General features: G+C 39.2%; 1 protein-coding gene across 5 annotated transcripts in view; it reads right to left on the minus strand.

Annotated features, from left to right (window-relative positions):
* Positions 1–17,416, minus strand: part of LOC121367543 (dystroglycan-like) — a 130,602-nt gene that overhangs the window by 59,033 nt on the left and 54,153 nt on the right. For 3 of the 5 annotated variants that reach the window (XM_041491776.1, XM_041491777.1, XM_041491778.1), the window contains one exon: positions 6,828–6,865. The gene's annotated coding sequence lies outside the window, so the exon portion shown is untranslated. Of the gene's footprint in view, positions 1–5,403; positions 5,521–5,603; positions 5,737–6,827; positions 6,866–17,416 lie in introns of those variants that run through there. The other 2 variants (XM_041491780.1, XM_041491782.1) reach the window with 2 other exon arrangements.

Genomic DNA, 17,416 nt, shown 5'->3' on the forward strand with positions numbered 1-17,416 from the left:
ACTCTTTTCAATTAGCAGCAAAGAATCAGCATATACCATGGCCTTTGATATGCCAGTCTTTTTTGCACTGACTGGAACGAGAAATAGCCCAATGGACCCACTGATGGAAATCGATCTTAGACAGACTGCACATCAGGCACTATTCTACACCTTGCCCCTGCAGCCATATAGTGTAACCCTTTTATTTTTTGTGGCACGAGCGTAGGAAAGTGCCAAAAAGTGGGAAGGGGGGGGGGGGGGGGGGGGGGCACACTTTTATATTTACACATTTTTACACTATTATAAAGCAAATATAAAGCAAAATATCTGAAAAGTGTGCCCTCTTCTCCCCCCCCCCCCCCTCCCCCTCTTGCCCCAGAATATGTATGTAGTAGTGTTGGCATAAAGTTCTCCTGCTGGCAGTAATTAGTGGGAATTTCTCTATTAGCTCAGTTGGTTGATCACTACTCTCACACAGAGGGTCTCTGGTTTGAATCCCCTCAGTGGAGGTTGATTTACATTTAAAAAGTGCATACACGCAGTTCAAATAATACAAATACTTCCAAAGTTTAATATATATATATATATATATATATATATATATATATCTCTGGAAGTATACACCTTGGATGGGACATAGCCCAGTGGTAAAATGCTTGCCTTATGCACGATTATTCTAGGATCGATTCCCATTGATGGACCCATTGTGAAACCCATTGGGCTATTTCTAGTTCCAGCTAGTGCTCCACGACTGGTGTAATAAAGGCTGTATGTGCTATCCTGTCTGTGGGATATACATATAAAAGATCCATTGCTACTAATTGAAAAGAGTATCTGTGGCCCAATGTCATAAATATATAACAATAAATAAAAACGAGTTGAGAGCATTATCAAATAAAACATTTCTTTCTTTCTATTTTCATTTTTATTCAATATCTCCCTCCCCTCCCCCACTCCCACTCTCCCAACACACATATACAGCAGTCCAGAGAGATTTTTATTTTCTACTGTACCGATAGAAAAGACTACTACACACAGTGTATGGCCTTATAATTAATACATTATTTTGCTAACAACAACAACACTGGATCCATTTTGTTATGTAATTACTAGGGCTTAAGAGTCGGAAGGGGTGTACGTCCTAATCAACATGTGAACTCGATGACCCGGTTACTTATCATATAAGACAGGCCAGCTAATAACGAAAGACGTTTGCTTCTTTGAGGTTTCATAAACATCAGTGTAAAATGGGAGTGTTTGGCAACCCATACCGTACACCACTCGGATCAACATAATGTAACCGAAAGCATTTCTAATAACCCTTAATGCAGTAGCACACGAAGATGAGGAATGCATTATGTGCACTTCAAGTAGACATCAAGTAACTGGAATGGTACCAATAACCATTACAGTGAAACCTCTCAAGCCTGGACCCTCTGGAAACCGGAATTCCCTCATAACCAAACGTTTTCAAGAGTATTTATTTTTTAAACGAATACAGAATTTAACCTCTCTAAACCGGATCCCTCTTATACAGGAAATTTTTATTGGTCCCAAGGGTGTCCAGTTTAGAGGAGTTTCACTGTACAGTGAAACCTGTCTAAACCAGACCCTGAACAATCAGAATCCTGTCAAAACCCACCACCTTTCATGATCCCAATTATTATAAATTTTAAAACGTGACCCTCTAAACAATGGATCCTGTCTAAATGGGATAAACATTAGGTCCCCGATATGATCCGGTTTAGACAGGTTTCACTGTGTACAAATTAGTGATACAAACTGTACATAGCCATCAGTACATACAATATTAACAAAGTATGTGTTATACAATAGTAATGGTTTAAAGCACAAAGTTCAGGACAGCACATACCACAGCCTTTGATATACCAGTTGTGGTGCATTTTCTGGAACAAGAACTTTCCCAATGGGCCCACCGATGGAGATCGATCAAAGACCAACTGTACATCAGGGGAGTGCTTTACCACTGGGCCCACCGACGGAGATCGATCAAAGACCAACTGCACATCAGGGGAGTGCTTTACCACTGGGCCCACCGACGGAGATCGATCAAAGACCAACTGTACATCAGGGGAGTGCTTTACCAATGGGCCCACCGACGGAGATCGATCAAAGACCAACTGCACATCAGGGGAGTGCTTTACCACTGGCCCACCGACGGAGATCGATCAAAGACCAACTGCACATCAGGGGAGTGCTTTACCAATGGGCCCACCGACGGAGATCGATCAAAGACCAACTGCACATCAGGGGAGTGCTTTACCACTGGCCCACCGACGGAGATCGATCAAAAACCAACTGCACATCAGGGGAGTGCTTTACCAATGGGCCCACCGACGGAGATCGATCAAAGACCAACTGTACATCAGGGGAGTGCTTTACCACTGGCCCACCGACGGAGATCGATCAAAGACCAACTGTACATCAGGGGAGTGCTTTACCAATGGGCCCACCGACGGAGATCGATCAAAGACCAACTGTACATCAGGGGAGTGCTTTACCACTGACCCACCGACGGAGATCGATCAAAGACCAACTGTACATCAGGGGAGTGCTTTACCACTGGGCCCACCGACGGAGATCGATCAAAGACCAACTGTACATCAGGGGAGTGCTTTACCACTGGGCCCACCGACGGAGATCGATCAAAGACCAACTGTACATCAGGGGAGTGCTTTACCACTGGCCCACCGACGGAGATCGATCAAAAACCAACTGCACATCAGGGGAGTGCTTTACCAATGGGCCCACCGACGGAGATCGATCAAAGACCAACTGTACATCAGGGGAGTGCTTTACCACTGGCCCACCGACGGAGATCGATCAAAGACCAACTGTACATCAGGGGAGTGCTTTACCACTGGCCCACCGACGGAGATCGATCAAAGACCAACTGTACATCAGGGGAGTGATTTACCACTGGGCTACGTCCCACCCCAAAAGGAAAACGTTACTTTTGTTTAACGAGTAAAGCATATCAATTAATTAACCGTTGTCTAGTAATACACAATACTAGAAAACGTTACTTTTGTTTAACGAGTAAAGCATATCAATTAATTAACCGTTGTCTAGTAATACACAATACTAGAAAACGTTACTTTTGTTTAACGAGTAAAGCATATCAATTAATTAACCGTTGTCTAGTAATACACAATACTAGAAAACGTTACTTTTGTTTAACGAGTAAAGCATATCAATTCATTAACCGTTGTCTAGTAATACACAATACTAGAAAACGTTACTTTTGTTTAACGAGTAAAGCATATCAATTCATTAACCGTTGTCTAGTAATACACAATACTAGAAAACGTTACTTTTGTTTAACGAGTAAAGCATATCAATTAATTAACCGTTGTCTAGTAATACACAATACTAGAAAACGTTACTTTGGTTTAACGAGTAAAGCATATCAATTCATTAACCGTTGTCTAGTAATACACAATACTAGAAAACGTTACTTTTGTTTAACGAGTAAAGCATATCAATTAATTAACCGTTGTCTAGTAATACACAATACTAGCAATGCCAGTACTGGATGTCAGTCATTTGGTCATTCTGACATATAGTCTTCAAAGGAAACCTGCTCCATTTTTTTCAGTAACAGTAAAAAATCTTTTATATGTATTTTTCCCCCACAGACAGGACAGCACATACCACAGCCTTAGACATAAAAGTTGTAAGATAAAATCCAGTGGCATATCATAATAATCCAAAGATCTGCCACAGTGACGGTCCACTACTCTGAAGACCCTAATGTTAACTCCAACCTTGCAATACACATGTAGGTCCATAAAAAGGAAATAACAACTGAACAAGTGCTGTATGACAAGACATAAAGACTGTTATGTTTCTGATAGCAGCCCCTCGGAACAGCAGGGTGTCCCCATACATTCACCATACATTCACCATACAGGCCAGTCTATACAGGCTAGTACACAGAAGGATCATATGTTTTATTTAATAGCACTCTCAACACATTTTTATTAATGGTTATATGGCGTCGGACATATAGGTAAGGACCACACAGATAACTAAAGAGGAAACCCGCTGCCTCTATTTCATGGGCTACTCTTTTTGATTAGCAGCAAGGGCACTTTTATAAGCACAATCCCACAGACAGGATACTGTAAAACGGGTACTATTCGCGAATGTGTAATTTTCGCGTTTTTAATTTAGCCGCAGAAATTACATCATCCCACAATCATCCAACAGACATGATGTTACATGCCAAGGACTTTGTTAAACCAGTTGCAGAGTACTGGTTGGAATGATAAATAGCCCAATGGGCCCACTGACAGGGATCGATCCTACAGACCGACTGTGCATCAGGTGAAGTCTTTACCCCTGAGCTACATCCCACTCAACTAGTGCACAGAATCATTATGACATACAATACATGAAATCAGGATTGGTATACTAGTGCACAGAATCATTATGACATACAATACATGAAATCAGGATTGGTATACTAGTGCACAGAATCATTATGACATACAATACATGAAATCAGGATTGGTATACTAGTCAGTGTTCGAGATTAAATTTTTGGGGCAGTATCCCAGTTGAATACTAACATTTCAAAATCTGGTATCCCACCTGAGAATTTAGTATTATATGGTATCCCGGTGGGATACTGGGTTCTTGAAGTCTGGTATCCAAAATTAAATTCTGATTTCCCCGGGATATTGGGATACCGTTAATCTCGAACACTGCTAGTGCACAGAATCATTATGACATACAATACCTGAAATCAGGATTGGTATACTAGTGCACAGAATCATTATGACATACAATACCTGAAATCAGGATTGGTATACTAGTGCACAGAATCATTATGACATACAATACCTGAAATGAGGATTGGTATACTAGCAAGCACTGGTTGTAAAATGAAAAACATGGACTTCTCTTTAAAGCACATACAAGACAACACACAATATAAACTTACTTTAATTTCAAACTTTTTACACATTGTATTATTGGCGAGTATGACATGGGTAACTGCTGCATTAAAAGATCGCAAATAAATGTTGATCAGTCTTTTGTTTTGTTTGTTTGTACACATTTTACATGTGCAATTTTTAAAAAGTATTTTAACCTTGGTTTCATTATAAAACCCCAATTACATTTTTTAAGGAAAGTTACAATGCATGTACCATCTGTTATGTTGAGACATGTAAGTTCACACATGATCTAGTAAAAACAACCTAACAGGCATAGTACTAAAATGCATATACATGTATATACATATACGATATACATTAACAGAGATAATACTAAACTGCAAACATGAACATGTATACCTTCACTGGAATATAGTACTAAACTGCATGCTACTAATACTATTTACAATAGTAAAACCATACGGACATAGTACTATAAGACGTATTATGAAAAGCCTACCTGAAGTGGACAATCACGTCAAGACAGAGAGAGAGAGAGAGGTGAGATCTACAGCGCGGTGAATTCCTGCCATTCATTGGGATCGTATGTCTTGAGCCCAGGTATGTAATTAACAAGCGGTGTAAACAGACAGCCTACATTCCCAGCCCAATCCCACACAGCTGCACACTTTTACACCCGCCACACGTTCTCTCACTCACCTGCGCGCACACGCACGTGCACTGGTCCAGCTTTACCGTGTAACAGAACCCGTAGCCAGTCCGGTTGGAATCGGTACCAATCAGCGGCCGCACAAATCCCGATAATCCGTTCAAATGGTGGACCACTTACACACAAACACACACAGAGAGAGCGTTGGGAGGGGGGTCCGCTAAACGAAAATGTCCTGACCTAGTTTTCTTTGCTAACTGTTATATATAGGCTGCTGGTCATTCACGCTGGCCAGGCCAAATGTCAGGGTTTAGAATATTAAGGGAAGGATTGGCTTACAGAACACCCACCCTTCCAGCTAATAATCAGTGTAAGAGAGAAAATCTGCAAGAGTAGATAAGTGGATCCAGACTGGGGATATAGAGCCTGGGGTGACAGAACAATAGTGTGAGTGTATGACAACTGTGATCTCCAGATATCATGGGAATTTAATATTCAACACATAGTACAATGGAAAGGTCATTTAAAGCTGCAATCTCTGGCATATTTTAAAAATTATTTAATAACTTATAATAGAATGTGTGTATTATTCACAAGCCATGTGAAACCAGACACTTTGTTCACTCTTTAATGTAACAATGCATGGTTAGTTTGTTTTGTTGTTTCTTATATGGCAATCAACTTTTATTTTGCATCAAAGCAGTAATAACTGCAAAACACAATTTAGTCATTTTTAGGAAGGAAGAAGGAAATGGTTTATTTAATGATGCACTCAACACATTTTATTTATGGTTATATGGCATCAGACATATGGTTAGTGAGCACACATATATTGATGGAGGAAACCCGCTGTCGCCACTTCATGGGCTACTCTTTTCGATTAGCAACAAAGGATCTTTTATATGCACCATCCCATAGAGGATAGCACATACCACGGCCTTTGATGTATTAGTAATTTTTAGTGCCACAAAGTATAGTAAGTTTGTTTTGGGTTTTTTCTCATTTTTAAAAAACAATTTGGGTGTGTATTGCTTTTAAAAATGTACAAAATGAAAAGACAAGACTGCACCTTTAATATAATTTCATAAAACATTTACACAAACAATAACAACAGGGAAGCAGCATACAATAACTAGTCGGTCTTTTTTCTGTATATATCTTTTACAGAGTCCACCGATTAGAACAACACTTGCGTAATTTAAAATTGCAATTATTACTAACTGAAATCCACATTTAAAAAATGCAATGAAGTAAATTCTATATGTATTACTTACCTTTACTATGACCCACTCAGACTTGGGTAAAAGTAATCCTGAAAAATAAAGAAATAAAATTAAGCTATAATCATCTTATTAAAATGTTTTTATCACTGATCCAACACATATTACATGTGGTCCTGAAACAAACAGCAGGTTTAAAATCTCCTGGCTGTTCCAGATTTCATCAAATTCAGTGGGTGGGGGGTGGGGTGGTGGCAAAATTAAATTTTCACGACCCTCATGAAGCTCAGCAGTAGTTTTAGCTGAAGCCTGAGATCCCAATGATATATATATATATATATGTATATGTATATGTATATGTATATATATATATATATGTGTATGTGTGTGTGTGTGTGTGTGTGTGTGTGTGTGTGTGTGTGTGTGTGTATGTATATATATATATATATATATATATATATCTATATCTATATCTATATCTATATATATATGTATGTACATATATATATACCAAAGGATTGATCTCCAAATTTGTACATTTTTATTTTCATTTCTTACACTTTCAGTATCTGCCTGCGATAGCATCTGATGAGTGAATCACTATGCCGAGGCCTGGATCTTAGAAACAAAAGTTTGTTTTGATTAACACCACCACACTGATTTATTAATCATCAGCTATTGGATGTCAAACTTTGGTAATTTTGATATATAGCCTTAGAGAGGAAACCTGCTACATTTGTTCATTAGTAGCATGGAATCTTTTATATGCACCATCCCACAGACAGGATAGCACATACCACAGCCTTTGATATACCAGTCATGGTGCACTGGTTGGAATGAGAAATAGCCCAATAGGCCCAACGATGATGATCGATCCCAAACCGACTATGCATCAATCGAGTGCTTTACCACTTGGCTACGTCCCGTCCCTTCTCATAAACAAGAATCTAGCTCAATTGGTACAGCGCTCGCCTGAGGTGCTTGGGTCATAGGGTCATATCCTCTCCGTGGGGCGGGACGTAGCTCAATTGGTACAGCGCTCGACTGAGGTGCTTGGGTCATAGGGTCATATCCTCTCCGTGGGGCGGGACGTAGCTCAGTGGTACAGTGCTCGACTGAGGTGCTTGGGTATAGGGTCATATCCTCTCCGTGGGGCGGGACGTAGCTCAATTGGTAAAGCGCTCGACTGAGGTGCTTGGGTCAGACTCATAGGGTCATATCCTCTCTGTGGGGCGGGACGTAGCTCAATTGGTACAGCGCTCGACTGAGGTGCTTGGGTCATAGGGTCATATCCTCTCCGTGGGGCGGGACGTAGCTCAATTGGTACAGCGCTCGACTGAGGTGCTTGGGTCATAGGGTCATATCCTCTCCGTGGGGCGGGACGTAGCTCAATTGGTACAGCGCTCGACTGAGGTGCTTGGGTCATAGGGTCATATCCTCTCCGTGGGGCGGGACGTAGCTCAATTGGTACAGCGCTCGACTGAGGTGCTTGGGTCATAGGGTCATATCCTCTCCGTGGGGCGGGACGTAGCTCAATTGGTACAGCGCTCGCCTGAGGTGCTTGGGTCATAGGGTCATATCCTCTCCGTGGGGCGGGACGTAGCTCAATTGGTACAGCGCTCGACTGAGGTGCTTGGGTCATAGGGTCATATCCTCTCCGTGGGGCGGGACGTAGCTCAATTGGTACAGCGCTCGACTGAGGTGCTTGGGTCATAGGGTCATATCCTCTCCGTGGGGCGGGACGTAGCTCAATTGGTACAGCGCTCGACTGAGGTGCTTGGGTCATAGGGTCATATCCTCTCCGTGGGGCGGGACGTAGCTCAATTGGTACAGCGCTCGACTGAGGTGCTTGGGTCATAGGGTCATATCCTCTCCGTGGGGCGGGACGTAGCTCAATTGGTACAGCGCTCGACTGAGGTGCTTGGGTCATAGGGTCATATCCTCTCCGTGGGGCGGGACGTAGCTCAATTGGTACAGCGCTCGACTGAGGTGCTTGGGTCATAGGGTCATATCCTCTCCGTGGGGCGGGACGTAGCTCAATTGGTACAGCGCTCGACTGAGGTGCTTGGGTCATAGGGTCATATCCTCTCCGTGGGGCGGGACGTAGCTCAATTGGTACAGCGCTCGCTTGATACACAATCGATCTAGGATCAATTCCCATTGGTGGGCCCATTGGACTATTTCTCATTCCTGCCAGTGCTCCACAACTGGTGTAACAAAAGCCTTGGTATGTACTATCCTGCCTGTGGGATGGTGCATACAAAAGATCCCTTGCCGATGATCAAAAAGAGTAGCCTATGAAGTGGCGACAGCTGGTTTCATCTCTCCATATCTGTGTGGTCCTTAACAATATGTCTGACGCCATATAACCATAAATAAAAATGTGTTGAGTGCGTCGTTAAATAAAACATTTCCTTCCTTCCTTCCCCTCCGTGGTCCCATTATCTGATTAGGTTTCATCCCTGTCCCAACCAGTGACCCATAACCAGTATCTCAAAAGCCATGGTATGTGCTGTCTTGTGAATATAACAGATCCATTGCTGCTAACAGAAAAAAAATTGTGCTTTTTATTTCTCTGAAGATTACAAGTAAAAAATTACTAAATATTTGTTTAATAAATCAATGAGTTCTTAAGGTGTCGTTAAACAAATAAAACTTTAAGCTTACATGTACAAGCAGTCTCTAAGCAACTCACAAGCACATGTGAATTTCTGACAGTAGTGTTTGCCTGGTGAGGCAGTATTGGTACCCTACTATACATCAGTGAAAAACTGACTCATGAAACAGTTTGCCTGGTTGGTGCTATATCAATGAGAACCGAATCGTGTAGACAGACAGATGGTAATATTTGGACTGCTGGAGAAATGAGCTGTAAGCAGTCAGTAGCGTAATACCTCTGTTGTAATTTATCAGCGGAGAACAAATAACCAGACAAGCGGTCAGTTACAGGAGTGAGTGGCAAGGCAGGGCTGTGCTCGTGTGTAGCAGTTACGGTTAACAGTTGGTCACCTGCAGGCACTAACATCATTAACATACTCCGCTAGTTTTCACAATAAACACACCTGTACCTGTATGCTAAGAAAACAAAAGAAAACAAGTGTGTTCGTTCAATCAGTCATGTTTACAGGTCTTTGAAAATTGTGAAAATGACAGTTTTGTGTGTGCAAGTCTAGTTTTCTGCAGCCCATTTTTCATTCTCATATTAAATTTGGGACATCATTTACATATTCATGACAGTTTACGCAAAGTATAATGAGTTGCCTCAATTTGTTGTGCAACTCATAAATGATTTATGTAAATTTTTATTTCTCAGAGGACTGTGTTTTTTGTACCAATGGTTTGAAATGTATATATGGAGTAAAACATTTTTATCTCCTTCATTCCTCCCTTCATTCATTCATTCATTCATTCGTTCATTCATTTTTGTGCTTATATCCCATAAGGTTCAAACATTCTGTCCTGGGCACACACCTCAGCTATCTGAGCTGTGTCTAGGACAGTGGGTTAATGGTTAGTTAATTGTTAGTGTTAGTGGTTAATGAGGCAGATGAGTTGCACAAAGACAGCAAAGTTGCCGGCAACATAACCTGGTATATCATTGTGGAGTGTTTGTTTTAACTGAACATGCACAATTTCAAAGTATATTTCGAAGTAAATTTACTATTAAATTAAATTATTTTGTAATTTTTTATGGGTAAATAGTTGAAGGTATAAGAGTGCAACTATAAACCAAGTTTCATGAACTATGACTAATAGTTTGAAAGAAACTGATCCAACGCAAAACTTTAACATTAAACTTAATGATATGCTGACGCTGGAAAAGTAATACCTTATTGTCGCCTTTTTTACTCCGTAAATAAGCGAAAAAAAAGCTAATACATAATTCTGACAGGAAGCTGCCATTGTGAAACTTTGATGTCAGTGTACATGTTGCACCTTTAAGCAGTAATAAACACAGGCTAACTTATCACTAACTGACAGTTACATGCATGTATATCCACTTAAAAAACAACAACAGGTTCTTCAAGTTGTCATTATTCGCCATGCACATGTACACACTTAGCAAGGTCAACACAGTAAGTATGAAGTGTGAATAAGCTAAAAGTTATTGGACCAGAAAGACTCATTTCTTTTTGACTCTTGGCACGTGCACCTTGTACGTTTCGCCTAGCTGTCACCCGGAAATCAATACACAATCCAAAATGAGTAACGCAACAAAGACCGACCCGCAGACTGATCAATGTCCGTCAAAAGGGGAGCACGGAAAAAGATATTGTGGAAATTGCAAACGAATTATTGGTTACCGAGCTCGATGGGAAGGCGAGAGTGGAGCGGGCACACATGACACGGTGACAACAAAGAGTTAATCCATCGCAGGATAGCACAAACTGTTTGCATTCTCAACAAAACCCCACAGATGTGACGTGCTTTTCAAGTGCTTGCAACAAGAAGTCATAAATTGTATACATTCGCCAAAGCTGTTTGTCGATATCGCCGTTCGTAATTCCTTCCTAAAACTCGGCAATGTTAACGGGGAGCGCAAACCAAACGTACGGCAACTGTGCGAGGCGTTAACTACAATCATTACCAAACCATGAAATAATCATACATTCAAAGACAAATCTCCATAGCAACTGCTCCGAAATAAAACACAAAAAGATGGCAGGCCTACCTTTCCTTTTAGAAGGAAGATTAGGAAGTAATTCCACAGGAAAGTCTGTAATCTGATGTAATGGGATCTTAAGAGATGGGTTCCTAAATCAGAGGACCATTAGTTCCAGGATCAGGTTATAAGCAGTATCCATTCGGTTATCAGTAACAGCAATGTGATAAGGCAAAGTGATGATAAAGGGGACCGGGGTACAGTGAGAAAACAACACAGATACTCAAGTCTTACAAAATAAGATTGGTTAAAGATAAGGTCGGATACAGAACACCATGTACAATTAAAAGAAAATTGTCCTCCGTCTGGATTTGAACCCAGAGTCTAGCTCATTATCACAAACATAAACCTTTCCTAAATCTCTCATCAGACTTTCTGCCAGAAAACATCTGGAGCAAACATAATAAAAACAAAACAGAACCCCTATTGGGAGGCTATGGATTTGAAATGTTTTGAAATTGAACCCTGCATTCTACATACTTTGACAAATTTTAAACAGCAGTTCCCTTATTGTAATCTATTTAAAAATATATTCATTAAATTCCAAGATTTTAGGGTATGTAATTTTACCCTCCATAATGGCTGGCAAAAACCCTTCCTATCATTATTACAGTACCGGTATATACATACATGTATGTCATTGGAAACACACTGTATTATACTTTCATTTAAACCTAAACTAACAAGATATAACCTATTTTTATATAACTTTGTATAGGTTTCTAGAAATTCTACATAATTAGCATAATTAAGTGGTTTGATGATAATATGTGGAGAGAACTACCAAAGCAATATGTCCCCTACCTGGCCCAATTAACAAAGTCCTTGATAAAGTTTTACACAAAATTCCAGCTTAATATCTCGAGGCATTGCGAAAAAAAAGTCCAGAAAACTATATGTAGGACAGATAGACAAGAGACAAAACCTATATTCCCCTCAGGATGGATCGGTACAGGACTAAAAAAACAGAATTGTTTTTTTAATGTGTTGTACTTTTCTTAATGTGCACGAGGATGAACTTCCATGAATGATGCTGTTATGACCCAAATTTCACTGATCTAGTTAACACAAAACACCCATCATACTGCCACCACTATATGTATACAGACTGAAAAGTAACACATCATACTGCCACCACTATATGTATACAGACTGAAAAGTAACACATCTTTCAACTTTGTCAAGGTGAGACCAAACTGTCAAAAGGAAAATACAAACATGAACACCCCCACTCCCCCCCCAAAAAAGAAGCAACATAGCAAACATTTCATTATACCTAATTAGCACTGGAAAAAGTATCAAGCTAAAATATTTCTTGCTTATTTTTCTTACTCCATGACCTCAACTCAAAGGTTTGTAAATGAGACATCTGTATACAAGCAGATGTCACAAGCAGACGTCATGTATTGCTTCATCCTGGGAAGAGACTAGTACCAGCAGAAGTCATCTATTGTTTCATTCCTTGATTTGCTTGGCCAACAGAAAGTGTTTTTTCTGTCTGTAGGATTGTTATCTGTGTGTTCACTGCCAGTCACCAGGCAACCAAATAGGTGCATAACAAACCTTGGTCTGGCAGACGTATATAGAGATTAAATCACAGCGCCCGTTATCTCCAGCATTCCCAGCTCAGCATTGTGCACTAGTTAGCTGGAAGACATTACAATATAAATTACCTCATTCCCATGCAACAAATGTCGGCTGACACAGGAATGTCACTGTAGACAATGCGAGAATGCCATGGGAGCAGATATGTGGGTGAATTAATTAGGTGAGCCACACTCCTTTATGTCTCCGTCCTTGTGGGCTTCTACATACCATCATGGTCCCTGATGAAGTTTAAAGTTAGTTTTGTTTTAACAACATGACTACAGCACATTCATTAATTATCATCAGCTTTTGGAGGACAAACATTTGGTAATTCGGAAATGAAGTCTTCAGATGAAATCGGCTACATTTTCCCAATAGAAACGAAATCTAAATGAAGTGTTTTATTTAACGACACGATTTTATTTATGGTTATATGGCTTCAACATTTTCCAATTAGCAGCAACAGATTTTTTATATGCACTTTCTCATATACAGGACAGTACATACCACAACCGTTTATATTCCAGTCATGGGATTGGAAAAAAATCAATGTGTCTGCTGATGAGTTTCAATTCTATGACCCAAGCATGTCAGGTGAGTGCTCTACTGAATGAGCTAAATTCATCCCCTTCATTAACATATAACGAAAGAGATCTGATCTGAATTATTTTAATATGCTTGTATACCACTAAGGTTTCAAGCATGTCTGTCCTGGGTCCCGCCCCTGGATAGTCAGGGGTCTGATTCGGGACACAGATGAAAGAGAGATGTAGCTCAATGGTAGAGTATTGGCTTGAAGTGCAATGGGTCACAGGATCAATCACCATCAATGGATTCATTCCCCCTCCCATCCTAACAGTACTCCACAACTGGTGCATCAAAGAATGTGGTATGCATATAAAAGATCCATTTCTGCTTTACTGGTAGAAATTGCATGTGTGTGGTGGCAGTGGGTTCCATCTCTTTCTATTGACCAAATGTCGATATAACTTTATGTCAAGACACCAAACTAGCTGTAGTTTAAAATATGCCAAATGTCATTAATGAAATATGGGTACTGCTCTGAAAATGGTACCTTGAAGTGTGACATAGACACTACACAATTTTTGTTGTAATTCTTTTGCCAAATATTTTGAAAATTTTTAGAAATATTTCACATGTATCAACTGAATATTTTAGGGGAAAATTCAGTTAAAACTGATGTCTAATTAATTGTGTGTTCAACTGTGAAAGTGTCTGAGAGTCAAAAAAGGTTCCATTTTCAAGGGATTCCTGTAACTTTTCTTTCCTTTGGAAATGTCTGGAAATTGTCAGCTTGTTCAGTTGATTGCAGCAGCAAGTCAAAGCGAGAACCCATGGGGAGTTGGTGTAAACATGCCGGTCACACCCTAGTTATCAAAACGAACTTAACTCTTAAGAGGTTTTTCACATTCACAGCATTCACTCCTCTCATGTAGCAAATAGCGTGGAAAATGGCTTTTATGGAAAAAATTAAAAATAAGAAACAAGAATTCGAGCAATTAAATGTCTCGCCTGTCAGAAGTTGACTTGGTGTAAGCTATTCAGCTTAAAAAAACAACCAAAAAACCCACTAGGACTTATTTGCTTCTGGTTAAAAAAAGAAAAGAATTAACTACTACTAATAATAATAATATCTTTTATTATCGTGCACTGAGGTGAACTGCCACAGTTGCAACTATAACCCAAGTTTAATTCATCAGACCAGGATACAGTTAAAGTTTATTTTGTTTAACGACCCCACTAGAGCAAATTGATTTACTAATGATTGGCTATTCAATGTCAAACATTTGGTTACTGAGACACGCAGTCAGACAGGGCTTCTAGATTATGGTAGCTCCACTCTCATGGCTAGTGATATTCAATGTTGGGCTAGTAAATAACTACTATCGCCATGCCCAATGGCTAGTGAAGAAAATTTGTCAAATGTTGCAGTTAAAGTCTATTTTATAAATATGAATATCCTGCGCCGACACCCGCAATGTTAGGGTTTTTTTAAGCTCCATCTCCTTCTTCAGGTGACATATCTGGTTATTACTATTATTTAGTAAAATTGTATTAACTTAAAGTAGGGCTAGTGAATTTTTAATTGTGGCTAGTAAATTTTTTAAATCACTGATCTCATGGCTAGAGGATTTTATAAAAATTCTAGAATCCCTGTCAGAGGACGCCTGCTACGTGTTATATTCATTAGCAGCAAGGGATCTTTTATATGCATTTTCCCAAGACAGGACAGTACATACCACATGCTTGAATATATACATATACTGGTAGGGAAAGTTCTACGGATTGAACTACATGTAGATCACACACCTGTCTTGGAAAGTACACTGGAGCACTGGGTGGAATGGGAACACATGCAACAAGTTCATTGAAATCAGTCACTCTTACAATCCACCATATACCAACAAGCTAACTCTTTATAATTAAAGGAAAGGATGGACTATTTGTTTTAAGACACCTCAGCAGGCTTTCTGCCAGAGGGTAAAATGGGTATGGCGCCATGCATACCCAAAACTGATTTGTTTAAGTTAACTTTTTGACAAAATTAATTACTCTTATCATTACTGTATGATTTTCTTAACCCTAATCCTAAACTTAACCCATTTTCTTTCTGGGGGAGGTCCCTCATACCCTGTGTTGACAGTGGTTGCATTCAATTCCATAAAGCCATACCCAAAAATGTCTTTTTGGCAGAAACATTGCTCAGTACATTTTTCATCTACACTCTCTTTTTATAACGATTTTTAATCTACACTCCCTTTTTATAATGGTACATTTTTAATCTACACTCCCTTTTTATAATGGTACATTTTTAATCTACACTCCTTTTTTATAACATCACATTTTTAATCTACACTCCCTTTTTATAATGGTACATTTTTAATCTACACTCCTTTTTTATAACATCACATTTTTAATCTACACTCCCTTTTTATAATGGTACATTTATAATCTACACTCCTGTTTTATAACAGCACATTTTTAATCTACACTCCCTTTTCCTTTTTGTAACAATACATTTTTCATCTACACATTGTTTTTATAATAAATAAGTAACATGCTACACGGTGTAGACTGGATATACAGTGTCATTAATAAGCAGGTGGTAGTGCTCTCAACAGCAGGTCTGACTATTCTCATATAATATATACATACAGAGTTTACACCATAAAGTTTGATTGTGTACACTGGGTCACATTCCAAACTTTTATTATTGTAGTATCAAATTTATGGCTTGGCCAGCCGTAAATGAGATTTTTGTGTTTTCCTAACTTTTCAAGATTCCATTTCACTTTATGTGTAAATTTTACAATAAAATTTATGTATATATACTGCCTTTTCACTTTGATATGAAGTACAAGGCAGAACTGTAAAAGCTGGCCACCCGCATACATACCTATACTCAAATTTAAACCACTACATTTACTATGGTTTTAATTAGGAATTTTAGCAGTAAAAGCAGGCATATGAATGCCAAAGTAGCTGCAATTTCACCAGACTCCAGTCAGTATGAAATCACATACATGGATTTGCACATATATGTATGTTGTAACAAGTAATGTGTTTTCCATCTGGTTCCATATGCGGAATGTTTATAATCAATAAAATATTTTATCTTTTATCTTTTTCTAGACACATGTATATCGATCATGGCTTATTTTTTAGTGGTGAAAAAACATTCATATTGTTCTTAACTTTTGCTGTGGAATTTTCATTTCATTCACGTTTTTAATTAAGGCCCCAGCATCAGTAATAACCAAGACCTGTTGGCATTATTACATTGTACACATTAACACTGTTCAACATGTTTGTTAAGCCACGACCTAGCCCTCGGAGTTGAGTCAACACATTTTTCATTTTCTTTGATCTCTTAAAAACTAATTACCAGCACTGCCTTCAGTACAGCCGATCTATCTCTTATCGGCTGGGTCAGATTTAATCTAGATAAAACTTCAGCAGCTGCCTTCATAATCTTTATTGTTGTTAGGCACGCAATCTTACCTCATGAAAAATAACAATAGTGAATCAAAGGAATTTAAAAACTCCATTAACAAAACAAATGAAAATTCAAACAAATTTAGGTCAATCTTAAAATTTCATTTTCTACTGGGGTCGAAATTTTAATTTCTAGGAGCATAGTAAGTGTTGCCCTTTGGTTAACATAAAAAAATTAGGGCACTTAAGGCAAATTGCAGGGGGACTGGCAGAATTGGTTGAAAGTGTATTTGGTACATTTTCTTATTAGCAGCAAGGGATCTTTTATATGCACTTTCCCAAATACAGAACAACACATACCATGGCTTATGATATACCAGTCATGGGGAACTGGTTGGGACAGAAGAAAACAATCAGAGAACAGATCCACCGAGGG

Source organism: Gigantopelta aegis, chromosome 3 (genome assembly GCF_016097555.1).
Source record: "Gigantopelta aegis isolate Gae_Host chromosome 3, Gae_host_genome, whole genome shotgun sequence".
NCBI classification, from domain to species: domain Eukaryota; kingdom Metazoa; phylum Mollusca; class Gastropoda; order Neomphalida; family Peltospiridae; genus Gigantopelta; species Gigantopelta aegis.